The following is a 20,794-nucleotide window of genomic DNA, read 5'->3' as shown; positions in this document are numbered from 1 at the left end:
AAAATGGAAAAAAAAAAAAAAACAGAGAAGATTGCATATCATAACCACGGGAGAAGAGACCATATAAACTTACCTATTTACCGGCAAGGTGAGTTGGGGTGTGGGTATATGCTGCTGCAAAAGAAGAAGACATCACTCTCTGTTTTTGGATGAATGGTCTGTAGACTCTGTAGGGACAAAAGGGCTTTTCTGATATTGAAAATGAAGGACAATCATGGTACCTGAGAGATCAATCACCAACTGAGAAGATTCTTTGTGCCGTTGAACAGGAGAGATGTCAACCAGAGAAACAACGAAGAACGATGAAAGAATGAAGGGTGCTCGGGTTTTTTGAGTCCGATTATGTTTTTGTGAGAAATTACTAGTATGCCCTTTCTCTCACATGTGCTTTGACCATACATGTTCGTTTTACTTAAAGGATGTAACAGAAAATAACGGGATGAGAAATTCTCATCCTAAGAAGTGAAAAAGTTCATTTAGCAGAATCGCTAGATTTTGCAAGGGAATCATCCAGAGAATCAGAAGAATCACCAGAAATGATTCTCTGAATGCATGCCAAACAGGGCCTAACTCTTCAAATTGATAACCGAGTTTACACTCGACACTACTAATAATCCAGGTGAAAATTGGGCTATGAGGCAAAAGATATGCAGAAAAGTACGGACAGGCCCAATGCAGATTTCTGAATTCAACTGCAGAGCTAAACATTCAAAATGCCAAAAAACCCCACTCTGTACACCAAAGCCCGCCCGTGAATTGGCATCAATTCTGACCTGGCACCTACCCCAACTGTACTTTAGGCCTAGAAATTCTGACCCTGAGCTGAACCGTCATTCTCCCAAAGATATGTGCCTCTTGAGGTGTGAAACATAAACAAACCTAAGCATTGACTTCAATTAGAGGTTAGGCAGTTTAGCTCCACAATCTCAAGGCATTTCAATCTTTCCCAAGTACATTGATTCATGACTCCATGTATAACCCTTCATAAGAAAAAATGGACCATTACACACTGGGTGTTTTTGCAGTGCATTCATGGTGCTTGATACCACAAACATTTGGTCCAGCCTAGGCGACTAGGCAACCCAGTGTCGCCCAGAATCACCTAGACGCCTTGAAAACTATTTACCTTGGTCTCCCATTAGGAGGTAAACCTAAAGCCTGCACCTTTTGGGACCCTATGATTTTTTTTGTTAATAAAATAAAATTTATTAAAAGAAGAAGAAACTGATACAAGTGACCAGAGATCACCCGAAAGAGAAACTCCAGACCCTGCCCACCCCTTCTTGGCAATTATCCCAGGGAAAATAACAATAACAAGAGGCACAAACAACCACAACCAAACAAACTGACCCTAAGCATGTAAACCTCATGACAGAAAACTCCAGATAATACCCAAACCCAATATTTTTACCCAAAAGAACCCAATTTAAGAAAAAACAATCAGAAGCATGAAAACCCAATAAGTGCCAATGAAGTAGACAAGCCACCAACCACCAAAAAAGCCAAACTGGGAGTTCTCTATTTTTTTTTTTAATGAATGAATGGTATTTTATTAAATAGAGAGAGAAATAGTACAAGCATGAAGCACCCTAAGAGGAGGCACGAGGTGTTACCTCCCCTTAAAGGTGGTTCCAAACCCAACTCTTTTCAGATTGCAGTTACAAATTAGCCAAAAACAGAGAACCTCTTGAAGCCCCTTGTTTAGCTAAAGAATCTGCCAAAGCATTTGCCGATTTACTAACTCATTAAAAGCTAACTGACATGGTGCTCGTAAGCCATTTGACTTTTTTGATGATGTCCCTATATCCCCAAACAACAGTTTCTGGGTCCGACATCCATCCCACTATCACCTTAGAGTCTCCTTCAACTATCAAATTAGTCACTCCAAGTTGGTTGGAAATCTGTAGTCCTTGTACCACAGCTAATATCTCAGCCCTTGTAGAGTCTCCATAACCCAATGGACCTGAGAATAAGGACAGAATGCTGTCGTCCTTATTCCTCAAGATCTCTCCTATACCCGAAGGTCCTGGATTGCCTTGACTGCTCCCATCACAGTTCAATTTCACAACTCCTTCCGGAGGGGGTAACCAAACTGCTTGTGTTCTATTTTTCTTGGATGATGTGGAGGCCACTGCTGCCCAACTCCTTCGAAGGTCATCACTAGAGTAATCCACAAAGAGATCAGTAGTTTTTAGCCAAAGGATTGCCCTTGTCAGTATACAATCCCTTATTTCAGCAATGCTTCTCTCCTCCTAGAAAATTCTGGCATTTCTTTCCTCCCAAATGGTCCATAAGAGGGCTGCCCTAATACATTTCCACATTACCTTCCCTCTCTTTGTTGGCCAACCAAAAAAAGACGGATCAAAAAGCAGATTTACTTCAGGAGGCAGGTTCCACTTGTACCCAAATAGCATAAAAACCCAATTCCAAATATTTACTATAAAAGAGCAAGAAATCAATAGGTGATAACAGTCCTCATTCTACACTTTACATAAAATGCACCAACTGGGGGACAAGCATGAAAAAGGTCTCTTTTTTTGTACATTGTCCATAGTATTAATTTTACCATGATACACTTCTCAACAAAAACCAACAATTTTAGATGGAATTGGCCTTGACCAGACTTCTTTAACTGGGAACAACAAAGGGGTAGGGGTAGAGCAAAGGGACTTAAAGAAGGAAGAACAAGAGAAGGAGCCATTCGAGGTCAAAGACCAAATTCTTCTATCTGGTTTAGGAGGGTCCAAATAAACAGAATCAAGTAAAAGTAAGAGCTCAGAGACAAAAACTGATTCCTCATCCCTCAACCCTCTACGGAACACAAAGTCCCAATTAAGAGGCAATGGGAGAATGGGGGGAGAAAGAAACCTCAAAACAGGCTCCTTTTTATAGAGGGAAATAGAAAAAAGGGAGGGATAGAGGTCTTTTAATGGTTGGTTGCCCACCCAAGCATCTTCCATAAAAAGCACAGAATTACCATTGTAGACATCATACCTTACAAACTTGAGAAATTTTGGGAGGATGCCAAAAATCGCCTTCCAAGGTGTAGTGAGTATGGCTTGTTGAGATATCCTGGCATCCCAACCAGATTCAGAACAGCCATGGATACTAGCCACCACCTCATGCCACAATCTCTCTCTTCCAGAGGCCACCTCCATAACCACTTGCCAAAAGAGCTTCATTCTTATTTACTAGGTTCCCTAACCCTAAGCCCCCTTGTTCCTTGCTTCGACTCACCACCTCCCATCTAATCAAATGATCCTTTTTCTCTGCACTTGGTTCCCACAAAAAATCCCTCATCAACTTTTCTATCTTCTTGGCTTCCCTAATAGGTATCATGAAAGCAGATAAGTAGATGGGTAAGTTTCCGAGTGTAGCCCTAATCAAAGTTATTCTACCCCCAAGAGAGATATAGTTCTTTTCTAGGTCACTAGCCTTTTTTCAAACTTCTCTACCACCGGGATCCAAAACCTACTTTCCTTTGAATTTGCACCTAGGGGAAGTCCTAGAAGGTCAAGGTACAAGCAGAAATAGGGCATTCTGAGCAGGCAGCAATAGACTCCAACTCCCTTCCCTCCACATTTAGCCCCACCACACAACTCTTCTCAAGATTTAGTTCAGGTTTGAGACATTCTCAAAGAGGGTTATTAGATTTCTTAGATTTCTTGCCCTCAACAAATCACATCCCTCACAAAAGATTATGATATCATCTACAAACTGAAGGTGGGTAACTAGAACTTGATTTCTTCCTAATCTCCATCCTCTTATCAATCCAACCGTGTCTGCTTTTGACAAAAGTCTACTAAAAACATCAACAACCAATGTGAAAAGGAAAGAGGACAATGGATCACCTTGTCTCAAGCCCCTACATGCAGGGAAAAAATCCTTTACTACTCCATTTACTAAAATTGAGTAATGGCAAGACGTCAGACAACCACCTATCCACTTGCAACATCTATCCCCAAAACCACACTTTCTGAGCACCTCTAGCAGAAAACTCCAATCCACTAAATCATAGGCCTTTTCAAGATCCAATTTGCAAACAAAACATTGCCTACCCAATCTTCTCATCTCTTCCACACTTTCATTTGCTGTTAAAATTTGGTCAACTATTTGTCTACCATGAACAAAAGCACCTTGAGCTTGACTTATGATGCGAGGAAGAGCCTTTTTGATCCTCAAAGATAAGACCTTTAACAGTATCTTATACATGGTTGTTATCAAGCTGATTGGCCTAAAATCTTTGGGATGTTTGGCCTCTTTCTTCTTTGGGACCAGGGCTAGGAAAGTGGCATTTACTCCATGGCTAATGATAAACTGTTCCTCAAATTCTTTGAAAACTTCTAACAAGTCTCCTTTGTAGAGAAGATGGGCCAAATGGCCCATAGGCTATTTATCCTTTTTTATCTTTTATGTTCTTTGCTGTAATGGGCCTTAATCTGGGCTTTATTCTTTCTTATGTTATGTCTTTTTAATTTTCTGCCCAACTAAAGGCTTCTCTGTAAATTACTAAAGTTTAACTTAATGAAATAGAATTAAGGGAGTAAGAGAAGAGATTATGTTCGAAAATCTCTCTCTCTGAACCCAAGTTGCCACCACCTTCTTTTTCTTCTTCTTCTCTCCTCTTGAACTATGATTTCTGCTACTTTCTTTTGAATTTTTGCAACTTTCTAAATAGTCATTTCTTCTCAAAAGGATGTTTTTCTTCTTGGTATAAGAGCAGGCTCGTTTTTCCCTTTTTTTCACCTTTTTTTCCCATACACAATGTGTATGGAGAACTGAATCGTATGAATAGTTAAAGAAACCTACTTCAGCCCAGTTGTTAGTGTTTTCTGGAGAGAAGGGGACTGGTTTTGTCATCCTTTTGATTGATTCAAGTGTGTTGCCTAAAACCCTAATTTTCTGGAGAAATCTGATTGCGGGCCCCACAAAGATTTTGACCTGGGTGCTCAGTGACTGAAGGCCTTCTCATTCTTCTTCTTGAAGATCGAATCAAGTGGATTGGTGTTTTGTGAAGTCTACAAGGAGCGACTGAGTTTTCTCTGTTTCTCCTAGCTTCCAAGTGTGACGCAGGTTGGCTCACAACACAGTTTTTGTTTCTCCTAGCTGCATAGAGGTTGGCTCACAACACAGTTTTTGTTTTGTCTTCATTTGTTGTTATTCGAAGTTGTTTGAAATCATTTTTTGAAGTATTTAAGAAGATGAACTCCGCAGACTTTGAAAACAAGCATATTGCTGAATCTGGACAAGTTCCGGGAGCCTCTGTAGACTCTCTACTAGCTATGACCACAGTCAAGCTGGATGGAACTAATTTTCTGGCTTGGTCACAATCAGTAAAAATTCATATTTGTAGTAGAGGCAAATGGGATTTTATCTCTGGGAACAAAAAAGCGCCTCCGGAAGATGATCCATCATATGAAAAGTGGATGCAAAAAAATTATACTGTTATTGGATGGCTTGTGAATTCAATGCAACCACTGATTAGTCAGCACTATTTGTGGATGAATTCATAAAAGAAAATTTGGGATAGTGTTGCTGAAACCTATTCCCAAAAATTAAATGTGGCCATGGTTTACAAGTTGAGAAGTGATGTGAAGAATTTGAGACAGGGGGAGAAACCATTAGCTGTATACTTCTCAACACTAAAGTCTTTACGGCAAGAAATAGATTTGATAGAAGTTGTAGCCTGGGACACCACTAATGATGCTGAGACCTACAAAAAACTGGTTGAGAGAAACATGGTGTTTGAGTTCTTGACAGGGTTAAATCCAGAGTACGACATTACAAAGCAAAATATTTTATCCAAGGATAATGTCTCACTTTCTCAAGCATATGCCTTGGTAAGTAGTGAAGAAAGCAGAAGACTTGTCCAGGTCCAAGGGGCTCGTCTAAATGATCACTTTGCTAATATGGGAGTGAAACCCAAGGGGGTTGCAGGGACTCCAAGTAGCTCAAGGAAGAAAGAGATTATCTGTGAGTACTATAAAAAGCCAAAACACACTAAAGACAAGTGCTGAAAATTGCATCCTAAGCTCCTACCACTTCGGTTTCAGAAGAAGTCTGATAATATAAAGGCAAGGAGTGCCAATGTTGCTGCTAGTCCAGATAGTGACAGATACCAAACTGAAGAGATGACGGCTAGTGAGAAGTTAGCAGCTATGAAAGCAGAATATGAAAAGCTTGGGAGGATGATCAGTCACCTAGAGGGTGTGACCTCTTCTTCCAACCCTCCATGAAATTCAATCTCTTCTGCATTTGCTCATTCAGGTATACGGGCTTCTGCCAATCATGCAACCATTTCATGTAATCGTAGGATCCCTTGGATTATTGATTCTGGTGCTTCTGATCATATAACCAGCCTTTCTACTTTGTTTGTTTCATATGATTTACTTCCTGGACGTGACAAAATCACCCTAGCCAATGGTCTCTTGCCCCTATCTCCGGCAAGGGAACCATCAAGGCTACAGACTCCTTGGTTCTTCCTTCTGCTCTTCATGTACCCAGACTAAATACAAACTTGTTATCTGTAAATAGCCTAAGTCATTAAACTGTTGTGTAACCTTCTTCCCTTCCTACTGTGTTTTTTAGGATCTTGAGTCTCAGAAGGTGATTGGGAGTGGCCGTGAGGCGAAGGGAATATATCTGTTGGATACTCCTGGACAGTGCCATGAGCAACCTGGAAAAACTGCTTTTGGGTCTACAATTACAGAGTCCATCAATCAAGTCATGTTATGTCATTTTCGTTTGGGTCATCTTTCTTTTTCTACATTAAGTCATTTATTCCCAAAACTATTTAAGGGAATTAGTTTGTCCAATCTTCATTGTGAGTCTTGTGAACTATCAAAACATTGTAGAAACAGTTATCCTCTGAGTAATAAAAGATCTTCTTCTCCTTTTAATATTGTGCACTCTGATGTGTGGGGGCCTTACTACATACCTCCTATGGGTGGATACAAATATTTTATCTTGCTCATTGATGACTTTTCTCGGTTCACTTGGATATTTTTTATGAAGTCCCGTGATGAAGTTCCCAGACTTGTGAGGCAATTCCATGAATTTGTCCTAACCCAGTTTGATACCAGAATTAAAATTTTCAGATCCGACAAAGAAAAAAGAATATTTTGAGAAATACCTGACTTGCTATCTCACTGATTTAGGGGTTAACAAAATGGAGTTGTTGAAAGAAAAAATAGACATATTGTTGAAGTTGCAATAAGTATTATATTTGCCTCACATGCCCCTACAAAATTTTAGGGTGATGTTGTTCTCACTGCTACCTACCTTATAAACCGTATGTCATCCAGGGTTTTAGGGTTTAAGTCTCCCTTCAGTCTTCTTCATTCGGACAAAGATCTTTTTCCTATTCCTCTTCGTGTCTTTGGCTGCACTTGTTATGTACATATCCCAAGTGTCCAGAGACATAAATTTGAACCAAAAGCCCACAAGTGTATCTTCCTTGGTTATTCCTCCACACAGAAGGGTTACTGTTGCTTTAATCCAAAGACTAGCACTCGGTGTGTCTCAATGGATGTCACCTTTGATGAGCTTTCTTCCTTTTATGGTTCTTCTCTAGAGAGACATTGTCCAAAGGGGGAGGATTTGTCACAGGTGTTTGTTCTTCCTTATCCTGTCCCAGTTGAGTCTTTTGCTGAGTCTCTTCCTCCTTCAAATGAGTAAAGAGAGGATCAGTCACTTCACTCTCATTCCAATGTTCCTATTCCTCCTCATTTACCTCATCGCCCTCTTTTTAATCCCAGGTTGTACCACTGGCAGAGAACCAGAAATGAGCAGATTCTTTCCCCTACAACACATGAGCCTCATGCACTTCCGGTTACAGATGAGACAACAGGTACTGTTACAGCCCCTTTGGAGCCATCCTTCCTAGACCTTGATATCCCCATTGCTATTAGGAAAGGAAAAAGGAAGTGTATTGCACATTGCATTTCCAAACACCTTTCTTATAGTTTGCTCTCTCCTTCATATTTTGCCTACCTTTCTTCTGTTGCTTCTAACCCAATTCCCAGGTCTGTGTCAAAAGCTCTTAATATTCCAGAATGGAGGGATGCTATGTGAACAGAATGACACTTGGGAAGTGGTTGATTTGCTTGAAGGGAAGGATCCAATAGGCTGTAAGTGGGTTTTTACTATCAAATATCATGCTGATGGCACCATTGAAAGGTACAAGGCTAGGCTGGTTGCAAAAGGCTATACACAGACATATGGGATTGATTATCTGGACACCTTTGCCCCTGTTGCCAAGATGACTTACTGTGAGAGTTCTGTTATCTTTGGCTGCACACTCAGATTGGCCATTTTATCAACTGGATGTAAAGAATGCATTTCTGAATGAAGAGTTACATGAGGAGGTCTATATGTCTCTTCCTCCAGGGATGTATGAAACAGATATGAAAGGAAAGGTCTGCAGGCTGAAGAAGTCTCTTTATGAACTCAAACAATCCCCTAGAGCATGGTTTGAAAGGTTAGGGGCTGCCCTTGTTAGCTTTGGCTATGTACAAACACAGTCTGATCTTACCCTCTTTGTGAAAAGGAGAGGATCCTTGGCCGTTTACCTGATTGTGTATGTTGATGATATTGTTGAAACTGGTAATGATGTCTCAGGGATTAATGATCTCAAATCTTTCCTTCATACAGAGTTTGAGATCAAAGATCTAGGGGAATTGAAATATTTTCTTGGCATATAAGTTGCTAGATCCAAGGATGGGATCCTTATATCTAAGAGAAAGTATGTTCTTGATTTTGTCTCTGAAACAGGGAAGATGGGTGCTAGACTAGTTGCTACTCCTATCGATATGAGCCATAAACTCTCTACTTCAGATGGAATATTGTTAGAAGATAAGGGAGTCTTCTAGAGATTACTTGGAAAACTTCTTTATCTATGCATGACTCGGCCAGACATTGCATATGCTGTCAATTGCATCAGTCAGTTCATGCATGGTCCCAGGGATACTCACATGACAGCAGCAGAGCGGATTTTGTGTTATTTGAAGGGCTCCCTTGGAAAGGGAATTCTATTTGCTAAGCATGGCCATATGAAACTTGAAACCTACACAAATGCTGACTAGGCCGGAAACATTGATGACAGAGGATCTACCTTTGGGTACTGTAGCTTGGTGGTAGGTAATATTGTCTCTTGGAGAAGCAAGAAACAATCAGCTCGATCTTCAGCCGAAGCAGAATACAGAGCCATGGCCCATGGAGTTTCTGAACTATTGTGGCTTATATCCTTGATGGAGGAACTGGGTATTGAGCATAATAAGCCAATGATGTTATAATGTGATAATCAGGCCGCCATCAACATTGCTCACAACCCAGTGCAACATGACAGAACTAAGCATATTGAAGTTGACAAACACTTCATTCGAGAAAGAGTGGCTTCTGGAGAAGTGTCTACCTTTCATCACCTCTGAAGGACAGTTGATTTCCTCACCAAGGGCATTCCCAAGGCTAAACTTCAGCATGATACTGGCAAGCTTGGCATGATTGACATCTATGCTCAGCTTGAGGAGAGTATAGAGAAGATGGGCCGAATGGCCCCATAAGCTGTTTATCCTTTTTTATCTTTTATGTTCTTTGCTGTAATGGGCCTTAATCTGGGCTTTATTCTTTCTTATGTTATGTCTTTTTAATTTTCTGCTCAACTAGGGGCTTCTTTGTAAATTACTAAAGTTTAACTTAATGAAATAGAATTAAGGGAGTAAGAGGAGATTATGATCGAAAATCTTTCTGAACCCAAGTTGTCGCCACCTTCTTCTTCCTTTAATTATTTTCCAACAGTCTTGAAAGAAAGCCATAGTAAAGCCATCTGGCCCTGGTGCCTTAGATCTATCCATTGAAAAAACTGTTTGTCGTATTTCCTCCTCAAAACTCCTTTCCAACCACAATTTCATCTCTTCAGACAGTGTAGGCCAATCCAACCCAGCCAACTCCAACTCCACACCATCCACTTCAAGTTTAGTCACCAAGTTTTTCCTTCTTCTTCCATTGGCCATCTCATGAAAAAATTTGGTATTCCTGTCCCCTTCCTTTATCCATTGATGCCTAGATTTTTGCCTCCAAAATATCTCTTCTTGCAAAAGAACCTCCTCTAATTCCTTTTTCAACTTCCACCACCTTAATTCTCTTTCTTGAGTATTCATGGTTCGTTGAGATTCCTTCTCATCCAGGTCCTCTATTTGGTTCATCAGATTGGATTTTTGTTCCTCTATTCTCCCAAAAAGGTCCCTATTCCATTCTCTTAAATTCCCCCTTAGGCTTTTCAACTTCTTATGAAACCTTACCCCTTTCCACTTCACCCCCCTCATATCTTGATTCCACCATTCCTCAATCTTTCATACAAAATCTGGGTGTGTCAGCCACATATTTTCGAACCTAAAGGGTTTGGGTCCACTCCTAAATGGCTCTTGACCTAGCTCAGTGGGACAATGGTCGGAGGTAACTCTAGGTAGATCTTTGGATAGCAAGTCTCTCCAATGATTTTCCCAACTTTCATTAAAAAGGAATCTATCAAGCTTCGAGCAAGTTGGGCTTTCTTGGAAGTTAGACCAAGTAAAAAGGCCCTGCACAAGAGGAAGCTCCTTAAGCTCACTACAATTAATAAAATCATAAAATTTTCTCATACTAGTTGTAATGAGCTGTTAGGGGTTATTTGTCTCATTAACAAAGCATAATACATTAAAATCGCCACCCAAACACCAAGGACCCTCCCATAGCCCTTGGATTCCATATAACTCTTCCCAAAATTCATTCCTCTCTCTATAGATATTAGGGCCATACACATTGGTCAACACCCAAACGAAACCATCGTTCACCGACTTGAACTTTACAGACACCAAAAAGTTTCCTATTAACTCCTCCTCTGCCTCTACAACATCCTCTTCAACCCAATGTGACAATACCCCCTGAAGCCCCCCAAGAGGATGCAATGGCCCAACTTATTCCTCTTGACTACTTCTGGCCCATTTTTGTCAAAATCGACTAATTTGGTCTCCTGTAACATCACTATATCAGGCCTATTCCTTCTGAGCAGATCTTTAATTAACCTCCTTTTCCTTGCGCTCCCTAAGCCCCTCATATTCCAACTGATGATTTTCATGGGAAACAAAATTTTAGAGCCCAACTAAGGTTAAAGGTTCCTACTTGGGAGTCTTTCTTCTTCCCCTTCCGCCACTAAACTCAAATGTCCCCTTCTATATCTGAAATCAACCTCTTTACTTCAGTTCTTTTCTTTTTCTTTGTGTTATTTCCCACTCCCTGGGTGCTTGGACAGTTTTTTGGGTTTCGATTCTCATATGTGTTTTCCTCAATCCTCTGTGATCTTGTACTCCTCCAATAGTTCACAAATTTGCCCCTATATCCTCTCTAATTCTTCCTCCTGCAATTTTTTCAAGAGTAGCTCTCCCCCCTCCTTTTCATAGTTTTTGTCAACATTCTTAGAAACCACACCCAACCCCTCCCTTTGTGTGTATTCCTCAAGAAGAGCACATATTAGATTCCAAATTCTCTCTAACTCCTCCTCTTGCTTTTTTCTCAACTGAATCTCTCTCTCCTTTTCAACACAACCATTAGCTATGCCCACACCTTCCCCTCTAAAAGCTGTTCTTTCCGTTTGAGAAGCCGAGATACCTGTTTCAAGCACAGAACCCACATCAGTACCAAAACCCAAATGAACAAACATACCTATACCATTATGGGTCAAGGACAAAGGTTCTAAAGTCCCAGAAATGTAATCAGGGGCTGCCACCAAACCTTGTGTCTGAGGAGAAAGTGGAAGTGTATTTGGTTCTATTAAAGTTGTGTTAATTGTAACATCCAAATCCACCTTAGCATTTTGTCCCTAACCGCTGAATTTATGTTCTGTGAACAGAAAGATTCATGTTCCTCTGATTCAATGAAGAGAGTGTGTTGCTCTGTTGAAAAGGGAATAGGCTCCGGGTTAAGTGTCCCCTGTGTTTCCTTTGTAGGCTCTACTGGATTTACCGCCAACTTTGGTGACGTAAGAGTTTGTAAAACTTCCTCCTAGACATCTTTTGATGGGCCCAAGTGTTAGACAGTTGTATGCCCTTAGCTTCAATCAGAAATATGTACATTATGAATTTATTGTAAATGAATAAAGTACACATTTGATTCATGTTCCAGTGGTGTGTTTCTGTGTAATACCCTTAAACTGGACACTTAATGAGACTTGTGTTAATTTAGAATGTTCACAGCCATTGGGTAAGTCTGGGGAGATTTATCCTGCCAAGGCTGACACCGGTGTGCTGCCAACTGTTGGGGTGGCTCGTCTCAGCTACCAGGGTGAGACCCGAAGCACATGCAATGTAGGATTAATAGAACCTTTGAACCGGACCAGATTTCCAGTATTGCCCTGGACCTTGGAGATAGATGGGCAAAACTGGAAAGTTACACCTGACCCCTAGACTCGATTATGATACTACACTAGGTGTCGGATTGGGCTGTCTTTGATGTACCAATCAGTGAGATCCTTAGCGGGGGTCAAAACCTGGGTATGTGGACAGTCCGAGAATTCATCTAAGTGGGTGATCATAGTGACAAGATCAGCCCCTTTGTCGGACAAATGTAATGATCAGGGATGCACTCTCTCTGATGGAAACCAAGACTGCCGGCAGCCAATTTCAATTGTTGAGATTTTGTTTTGCAAAATATATTTATATAAAGATATACATATATATGTTATGGTTTTGAAATGATTTGCAAAAGGTTTTAATTCCCGGGATCCATGTAAGCAGAGAGTGCAACATTGTTCCTTGCAGTCAAGGGAGAGGTCCTCCCTTGTCGAGCAGTGTTTGATCATTATGGGTTGAGAGGTTAAGTGTAAGACCATTGAGGATAATACCTGATGGGCTAATCTTGCATCTGCCCATAGTCCCTGGGTGTTACAAGGTGGCTTGGCCCAGAGACCACTTAAGGTAAGTGTTGAGCCCATAGAGCCCATAAGATGGGTTTCAGGGGGTGCACTGTCCATAACAGTGTATTCGGCCAGGCCTTGTAACAAAGGCTGGGCTGAACCCATGTGGTTGATGTGTAGATCAATGTTTGGGTCCCACGCCATACAAGGAAGCCCAAGTGGGCAGCAGTTTGGAAGGCTAAGTGAGTACATAACCTTAAATGTGCCTTAAGCCCATTTCGAACTGGGCTGATTTGATCAGTCAATTCAAGGGGGCAAATTCTGAGATGGATCAACTGATAGGATTGGGCCAAGACCCTATCCACTTAGATCTGGAAGCCTCCTAATTAGATTAGGAGATGGCTGATCTGATCTGCAGATAAGATAAGGGTTCTTCCTTATCACTTAAAGGGACTTCTAATCCAAATATAATTTGGATCAGCAGCTCCTAATGGGATTAGGAGCTGATCCCTTTAAATCTATAAAAGGAGGAGGGGGCGGCAGCCTTTAGAGATTGATGTTCAATTCTCTTCAGAGTTGAAATCACAAGAAGAGAGAATTCTGCACCCTGCGAATACTCTCTTGCCGCCTCCTTCCTGCAGCCGCCACCTCCAGTAGTTCGATCTCCTACTCTCTACAGGAGTAATCAAGATTTGATCTTGATACCAATCTTTTGGGAAAAGATTGATTGGAGCTGTATTCACAAGCCATCCTGTTGATTCTTGCGAAGGGTCAAGTTCTTTTGGAAGAACATTGCTGATTCTGCTCCATCCTGCACTGCGCCATCTTCAGTGGGAGCAGTCTTTGGATCCTTCCTTGGATGCGAACACCTCCATTGGGAGATACTAATTCTCCGTATCAGGTACATCCTCCCTCCTACTCCTTTTGGTTCAGATCTGGTTTGGTTCATAGTTCAAGATTGATCCTTGAAAAATATGTTTTTCTAAAATAGGGAATTCGATTCCCTGCAAAGATGGGAGAAATTTTTGAAATTCGCCCAATCCCTTCCGCAAGACTTGGGCGTCCATGTGAATGGATATCCCATCCCTTCACCAAGGCATCATCTAATAAGAAAAGCAAGTCTGTGTGAAAGCTTTCATCCTCTAAAATCGACATTGACAACTGCAGATCGACACTACCAAGGCTGACTACGTCGTCTGTGTTAGACTCTGAAGAAAATCCTCCTCCTTGGAGTTGTCTTCCTTCTCCATTTCTAACTGATTGCGTCTAACACTTCGGGGATTGCGATGGTCTGATTCGCAGGGCTTGAGGAAGAAGATAGACCACAGTTAGTGTCTATTGAAAGGAGGCCCTTTGGCATGTGACTACTTAAGTGATCATGTGCCTTTAAGGCTGATGGGCCTTCTAGACTTGGCCCATTTGCCAATTTGACAGATGGGCCAAGTGGAAACAAATTAATTGGGTCATTTCCTTCTGGAAAATGGGCCCACACAATTCTGCAGGCTTATGAGTGCTAATATGGGCCCTCACGTGACAACTTAAGTTAGATGCCCCCCTGGTTTGACCCACTGGTTCACCCTTAATTGGAGACTGCCTTATTTGGCCAAATCCTACTAGGATTCAAAACTTCCTGTTCGGCCAAATCCTAAATAGAGCCCCTTTCAATCTAGAAAAGGCAATTGAACTAAGAGCATCTCGGTGTTTCCTCTTCATTCTAAATCTACTAACTGCAAGAGAGGTCTTCTTAAGCTTCTTCACATCCTCAAGTTCCTTGTTGATTCTTTCCAATTCTAACACCAAACTCTTCTCAAAAAATTGGCTTGTAACAGAAACCTCATTCTTCTTCCTAACAGCTACAGCCAAGACAGAAGATCTTTAATCATATTGACTTGCTTCTCAAATTGAGTACTTTTCTTCATGGCCTACATCATTTTCCTTAACCAGCATAGGATATTTCTCTTCCAACTCTTTGAACATCTTCCTAACACAACCCTCACCCCCTAGGACAAGTAAACCTAAAGATACGATTTGCATATTTCAACTTCTATATTCACAACCATTTCCAAATCAACTGATTTTTCAATTACATGGGTTTAATCCAATGTAATCTTTTCATCGCTTGAATCACCTTCATTTTCTTCTCTTTTCCACCTTGTCTTCTACCACTGCATTCTTACTCTTCTCTAAAGCTGAACATGTTCTGTAATTTCTTTTCCTTTTAAAATCTTTGAACAAATACCTACTGTGTCCTTTTCTTCTCCCCCCATCTTTCTGCTTTCAAAACCTTCAGGCTCACCCCTTGCTTTTCCCTCTGAAGCTCCAGGTCTTTTCCTTAGATATCAAGCAGCACAATTAAATTTCCCTCCTTAAGCACCATCTCAGATCTTTCTAGCCCCCCAATGATTTCCTCTGTATCCTTCTTTAAACCTCCTTCCCTTAACTGCAAGATACCTCCCCCAAACTCAAGATCCTTATCTTTATCTTATTGGGAAACCCCTGAGACAACTACTTGATCTTCCCTTATACTTTCCTTTCTCTGATTCTTTCGCCTGCTCTCTATCTTCAGCCTCGTCACACCAATCCAAAGGGTTGACAATACCATGTTCTAAAATGATTGATGTCTCAAAAGACACTAATGCTCTTCACACCTTCAACAATCACCAACTCAGCACTCTCTGCAAACCTTGTACCATTATTTTGGGAAGGTTGCCAAGGATGAGAACACCCCAAAGCCCTTTCCTGGATGGAAAGAAAACAATTAGGAATGACAATACATTGCCTTAACCATCTATAAACACTCCTGGCCCACATGCTTTTTTAAGTGAACATGGGCTCCCTGCACTGGACCCAGCAAATTAGTTGGACCACTCAAGCTGGTTCAATCCAAATTTGGGCCCACTTCAATTAATTTCACCACTTTATCACTTTATGCAACCTCCATCAGCTTTCTATCTTCAATTGTAACTAGATTCCCTTCTAACCCAAATTAAAACTCAAACATCCAATCACTCCCTATTGATTCATCTCCCTTTGCAGCCCTTGCACATTGCCACATAGTTTTGCCACTTCTCTTTGTTCTTCTCAAAAACGACGGGCAAAACATCCTGTCCAAACCAACGAGAGGGTTCCACCTGCAACCAAAAAGAGAGAACCATCCCCAAATACAACAAACAAAAAGATATGAAATTAAGAGATAGAAAGCAATCTCACCATTCAACATGCACAAGATGCACCAATAATGGAACAAGAACCAATTTTGGTCTTTTCTTTTGTAGCAAGCCCCAAGTATTAATGCAGCTATGAAAAACTTCCCAGTAAAAAGCACCAACTTCTGGGGAGATAGAGACACACCAAACTTCTTTCATAGGAAAGGAAGAAGAAGAGGTAGTGACTATACCCGACTATCCCTTATTGTGTCATCAAAAATTAAATTATCCAAGAGTTTCAACGAGTTAAGACACAAAAGAAATTTTAGACTCTCTAAGATTCCTTGTTAAGCCCAAATTTGAATTCAGCCCTGAAGATAAAGGATAAAACTGAAAGAACTCAGACACAAGTCTTTCTTTTAAGGTTGGAGAGAATGAACAAAGAAGGAAACACATCTTTCAAAGGAGACTCCCCAATCCAGATATCCTCCTAGAACCTAATCCTATTACCAAAGGCCAAACAATACATGATTCCTTGTTAAGCCCAAATTTGAATTCAGCCCTGAAGATAAAGGATAAAACTGAAAGAACTCAGACACAAGTCTTTCTTTTAAGGTTGGAGAGAATGAACAAAGAATGAAACACATCTTTCAAAGGAGACTCCCCAATCCAGATATCCTCCTAGAACCTAATCCTATTACCAAAGGCCAAACAATACATGATTAAGAAATTAAGGATAATAGGAATAGCTTTCCATGGTGAAACCAAGTTAGCTTTGTGCAAAATATTGGCATCCCAATCATTCCTTGATAGTCCATGAATACTAATCACAACTTTATGCCATAGCATTTCATTGTCCAATAGGAAGCTCCAAAGCTGCTTACTCAAAAGAGGCAAGTTCTTTTTACTTACATTACCAATACACTAAAGCTACTCTTTCAACATGACATCAAAAATGCCTTTTACATAATGATTTAGTTGAAGAGGTCTATATGGAGCAACCACTAGGGTTTGTTGCTCACAAGGAGTATAGTAAGGTGTGTAAGTTGAGAAAGACAACTTCCGCATGCTTAGTTTGGTAGATTTAGTGAAGTGTTAAAGAACTTTGAGATGGCTCAATGTAGTGTCAATCACTTTGTGTTTAATTATGAGAAGAAATCTTCCTATTCTTTCCCAGTCAAGGAAATCTGCTCTTCTCCCATTCCCCTTACAATTAGCACCTTCTGTTGGGAAGTGTTTATTGGAAGCATTAACACCTTTGATCCACTTCAAAGGAAGAGACCAAATTGGTGTTTGTTCCCCAACTGGTGTGTTCTTCGCAAGTTGAATGGTGAGACTGTGTTTCGTCTTCTTATCTGTTGCCCGTTTATTAGCTTTCTTTGTGGTTGGTTTACTTCTATCTTTGGATGTAATTGGTCTTCTCCTGATAGGTCGGAGGGTTTGTTTAGCCCTACTAGCATTAGCTGTACAAAAAAGAGGGGTAGGACCTTGTGGAGATGCACTAGAGCAGTACTAATTTGGACTGTGTGGGAGGAAAGAAATGCAGGAATTTTTGAAAAGAAGGAACGAAGTAAGGAAGCCTTGGTTGAAATTATAGCATTGAAAGTAGCTCATTGGGAAAAAAGTTTGAAGCTGTTTTCGGATTTCAAAATTGAATTGAAGATTTCTTCAGAGCTTGGGGTATCATTGTTGCATCCTGAACTACAAAACAAAGATCTATTGAGGTTTGGTCTCCTCCAATAAATGGTAGGAAGAAACTGAATTTTGATGAGAGCCATTTGGGTAACCCAGGCCCCTCAAGTATTGGAGGAGCCATTAGGGATGAAGAGGGGAACATAATTGCTTTATACTCTGGCCCTGTGGAGCAGGGTGATGTGGCAAGATCAGAGTTTTTGGCTGCAGTTTTTGAGGTTGAGAAGGCAAAATAACTGGGTATTAATAGGCTGATTATTGAGGGAGATTCTAAAAACTGTGGTTAAGTGGCTGGTTAAAGGGGAGGGGTGGCATGGCATTTGAGGAATGAATTCAGAAAATTCAAATGGCTGTCACAGGACAAGTTAATCCATGTGAAATGGGTGAGGATGACTGCTAATAACTTGGCAGATAGCTTAGCCAAGCAAGGGGTACATAGAACACAAATGTTTTGGGCTCAAATGTAGTACTGATTTGGAACAGCTTCTAAAGCTAGCTCTTTTCACAACCTCTTGCTTTTTTTATCAGTAAACATGTATTTTATTAAATTTCAGATTGTGAACAGTTTATACAACTTGGTGATGGGACTGTTTTTTTTTTTTTTAACTGTCTGGATTTGACAGCCAGCGCACAATCACCTTAGAATCCCCTTCAATCAATAGGTTCTCCACTCCTAGTTGATTAGCAATCTTAATTCACTGTACTGCAGCCAATATCTCAGATCTTGTAGAGTCCCCTATCCCTATCAGGCCTGAGAATAAGGATATGATGTTGCCATTTTCATTCCTCAATACTCCTCCAATGCCAGACAGTCCTGGGTTACCCTGGCTGCTTCTGTCAAAAGTCAATTTAAAAAACCCTTCTGGGGGAGTTACCCAAACTGTAGTGGCTCTGGTTTTTCTAACCGAAGTGTGTGCAACTGTGGCCCAATTTTCCAAATGTCATAAAATGAAAAAGAGCTGAAAGAAGCCAAAGATTTCAGCCAATGGATAGTCCTGGTTAGGATACATTTCTTCACTTCTGTAAAGGACCTCTCTTTATCTTAGAAAATTCTAGCGTTTCTTTCTTCCCAAATTGTCCATAGGGTGGTTGCTCTAAAACATCTCCACGTACTCCTTCCTCTTTTTGTTAGGCAAGCAAAGGTAGTTGGTGAGAATAATGATTTTACCTCCGCTGGATGATTCCACCTACATCCAAACAAAACAAACATCCAGTCCCAAAGAACTGCAGCAAAGGAACAAGAAACCAATAAGTGGTAACAGTCCTCACTATGAGAATTGCACAGTACACACTAGTTTGGGGACAAACAAATAAAAAGCTTTTTCTTTTGTAAGTTCTCCAAAGTTTTTTTTAATCAAAGTGCTCCAAAGTAGTAATCTTACCAAGGTACACTTCCCAGCAGAAAACAACAATTTTGGGGGGCGCAAGCTTTGTCCAAACTTCTTTCACTGGGAAAGACTCAAAAGAAGTAATCAAAGAAAGGGATTTGAAGAAGGATGCACAAGTGAAAGAACCTCTTGGGCTAGGAGTCCACACCCTTTTATCAGGAGAAGAGGGGTCCAAGCAAACACTCTCTAGAATGGATAGAAGTTTAGTAACACAAGCAAGCTCCTCCTCCCTTAAGCCCCTACGAAAACCAAAGTCCTAGTTCAAGGATAAAGGTAAAACTGGAGGGGGAAGAAAGACAGAGATAACCTCCTTTTTATAAAGGGAAAGGGCATACAAAGAAGGAAATAGGTCTTTTAGAGGTTGATTACCCACCCAAGTGTCTTCCCAAAAAAGAACCAAATTTCTAGAGCAAGTATCATACCTTACAAATTGAAGGAACTTGGGGAGGACACCACGTATTGCCTTCCACAGTGTTGTTTAGGTAGCCCGATGAGATACCCCAACATCCCAACCAGAGACAAAACAGCCATGAATACTAAGCACAACCCTGTGCTTAATTAATTAGCGAGGCAAAGCTCAGGAGGGAAGCAGCCCCGACACCTTGGCCGCTCCCCCCGATCTCCTCTAGCCAGCACCTTATGAAGGTGAAAAGCAAACCAAGAGAGCTAAGGACTTCACCTCCCTTTCCTCCCAAAGAGGTAAGGGGCCCCGATCACCTCGACGCCTTAGCCTGACCTCGGCCGATCTCCTTAAAGTCAACTTCCTAGGCAAGCAACTAAATGGCAAGCCACCTCGGATGATGACCTTTTGCTACTTGTGACCTCCTGGAAGGGGGCATAGACCCTCATATACAAAAGAGAGAAAGAGAAAGAGAGAGAAGCAACAAAGGCACAAGATATGCAAAAAGTATAATTCAGTAAGTGTTCTCTTTCAGATCTTACAAAAATAAGGCCTCGGATGGGGAGGTTCGGCCCTTTACAAAAAAGATAAACAAAACTATAAGAAAGAGACAACAAAAAGAACAAAAGAGCTGCCTATGCACCACCCTCGGCAGCAAAAGTAGTAGAGTCCTCGGCGGCTGCAGGAGCAACAAGGACCTCGATAGTAGGAGCAATGGGGCCCTCAGGAGAAAGAGTTTCAACATTTGAGGGAACCTTCAACTCGTCCACTGGGAAGTTGGGCATCAGCCTCAGCACTTCGAGCTTGGTGTCCTCGATTCTCTCCATAGATAGGAGTCGGCCTCGTAGTCAGCAAGACAACGCTAGTACTCCTCCAGCATCTTCTAGATGGTGACGGCATCCTTCACCTCCTACTCAGCCTCCGTTCCCCTCGCCTAAGCCGCCATCAAGGCCTCGTCAAGGCGAACGCACTCGAGCTATGATTTTTTCAAGGCCTCCTGAAGCTCGGTAGTCCAGGCCTTTTCTGCCTTGAGGTCCTCGTCCAACATCTTCCAGACCTCCCTCCCGTCGTTTGCAACCGAGACGGCGGTGTCCCAACTACTCTCGGCCTCGGCGACCCGCACCGCGAGCTACTCATTCTTCTCCTCGACTTTCTTTAAACGATCACGGAGGAGCCCGACTTGGTCACCCAAGACGACGTAGTACCGACAGACCTGCAGTAGAAATACCCCCATCAGCAAGATAAAGCCAAAAAGAAAGACAACACACAAAAGGAGCGATGA

The 20,794-nt window shown here is 41.3% G+C and overlaps 1 protein-coding gene across 17 annotated transcripts in view; it reads right to left on the bottom strand.

Annotated features, from left to right (window-relative positions):
* LOC104612015 (uncharacterized) overlaps nt 1–20,794 on the bottom strand; it is a 49,735-nt gene that overhangs the window by 2,149 nt on the left and 26,792 nt on the right. For 3 of the 17 annotated variants that reach the window (XR_016082406.1, XR_016082402.1, XR_016082403.1), the window contains 2 exons: nt 222–20,725; nt 74–114 (listed from right to left, as the gene is read on the bottom strand). The exons of 11 other annotated variants lie outside the window; for them this stretch is intronic. The gene's annotated coding sequence lies outside the window, so the exon portion shown is untranslated. Of the gene's footprint in view, nt 1–73; nt 20,726–20,794 lie in introns of all 17 variants that reach the window. 3 more of the 17 variants (XR_016082400.1, XR_016082401.1, XR_016082404.1) reach the window with 2 other exon arrangements.

This window comes from Nelumbo nucifera, chromosome 2 (genome assembly GCF_055504915.1).
Source record: "Nelumbo nucifera cultivar China Antique chromosome 2, China Antique-T2T, whole genome shotgun sequence".
Classification (NCBI taxonomy): Eukaryota; Viridiplantae; Streptophyta; class Magnoliopsida; order Proteales; family Nelumbonaceae; genus Nelumbo; species Nelumbo nucifera.
The sequence above is the reverse complement of the archived record's forward strand: the minus strand, read 5'-3'. Positions and strand labels throughout refer to the sequence as shown.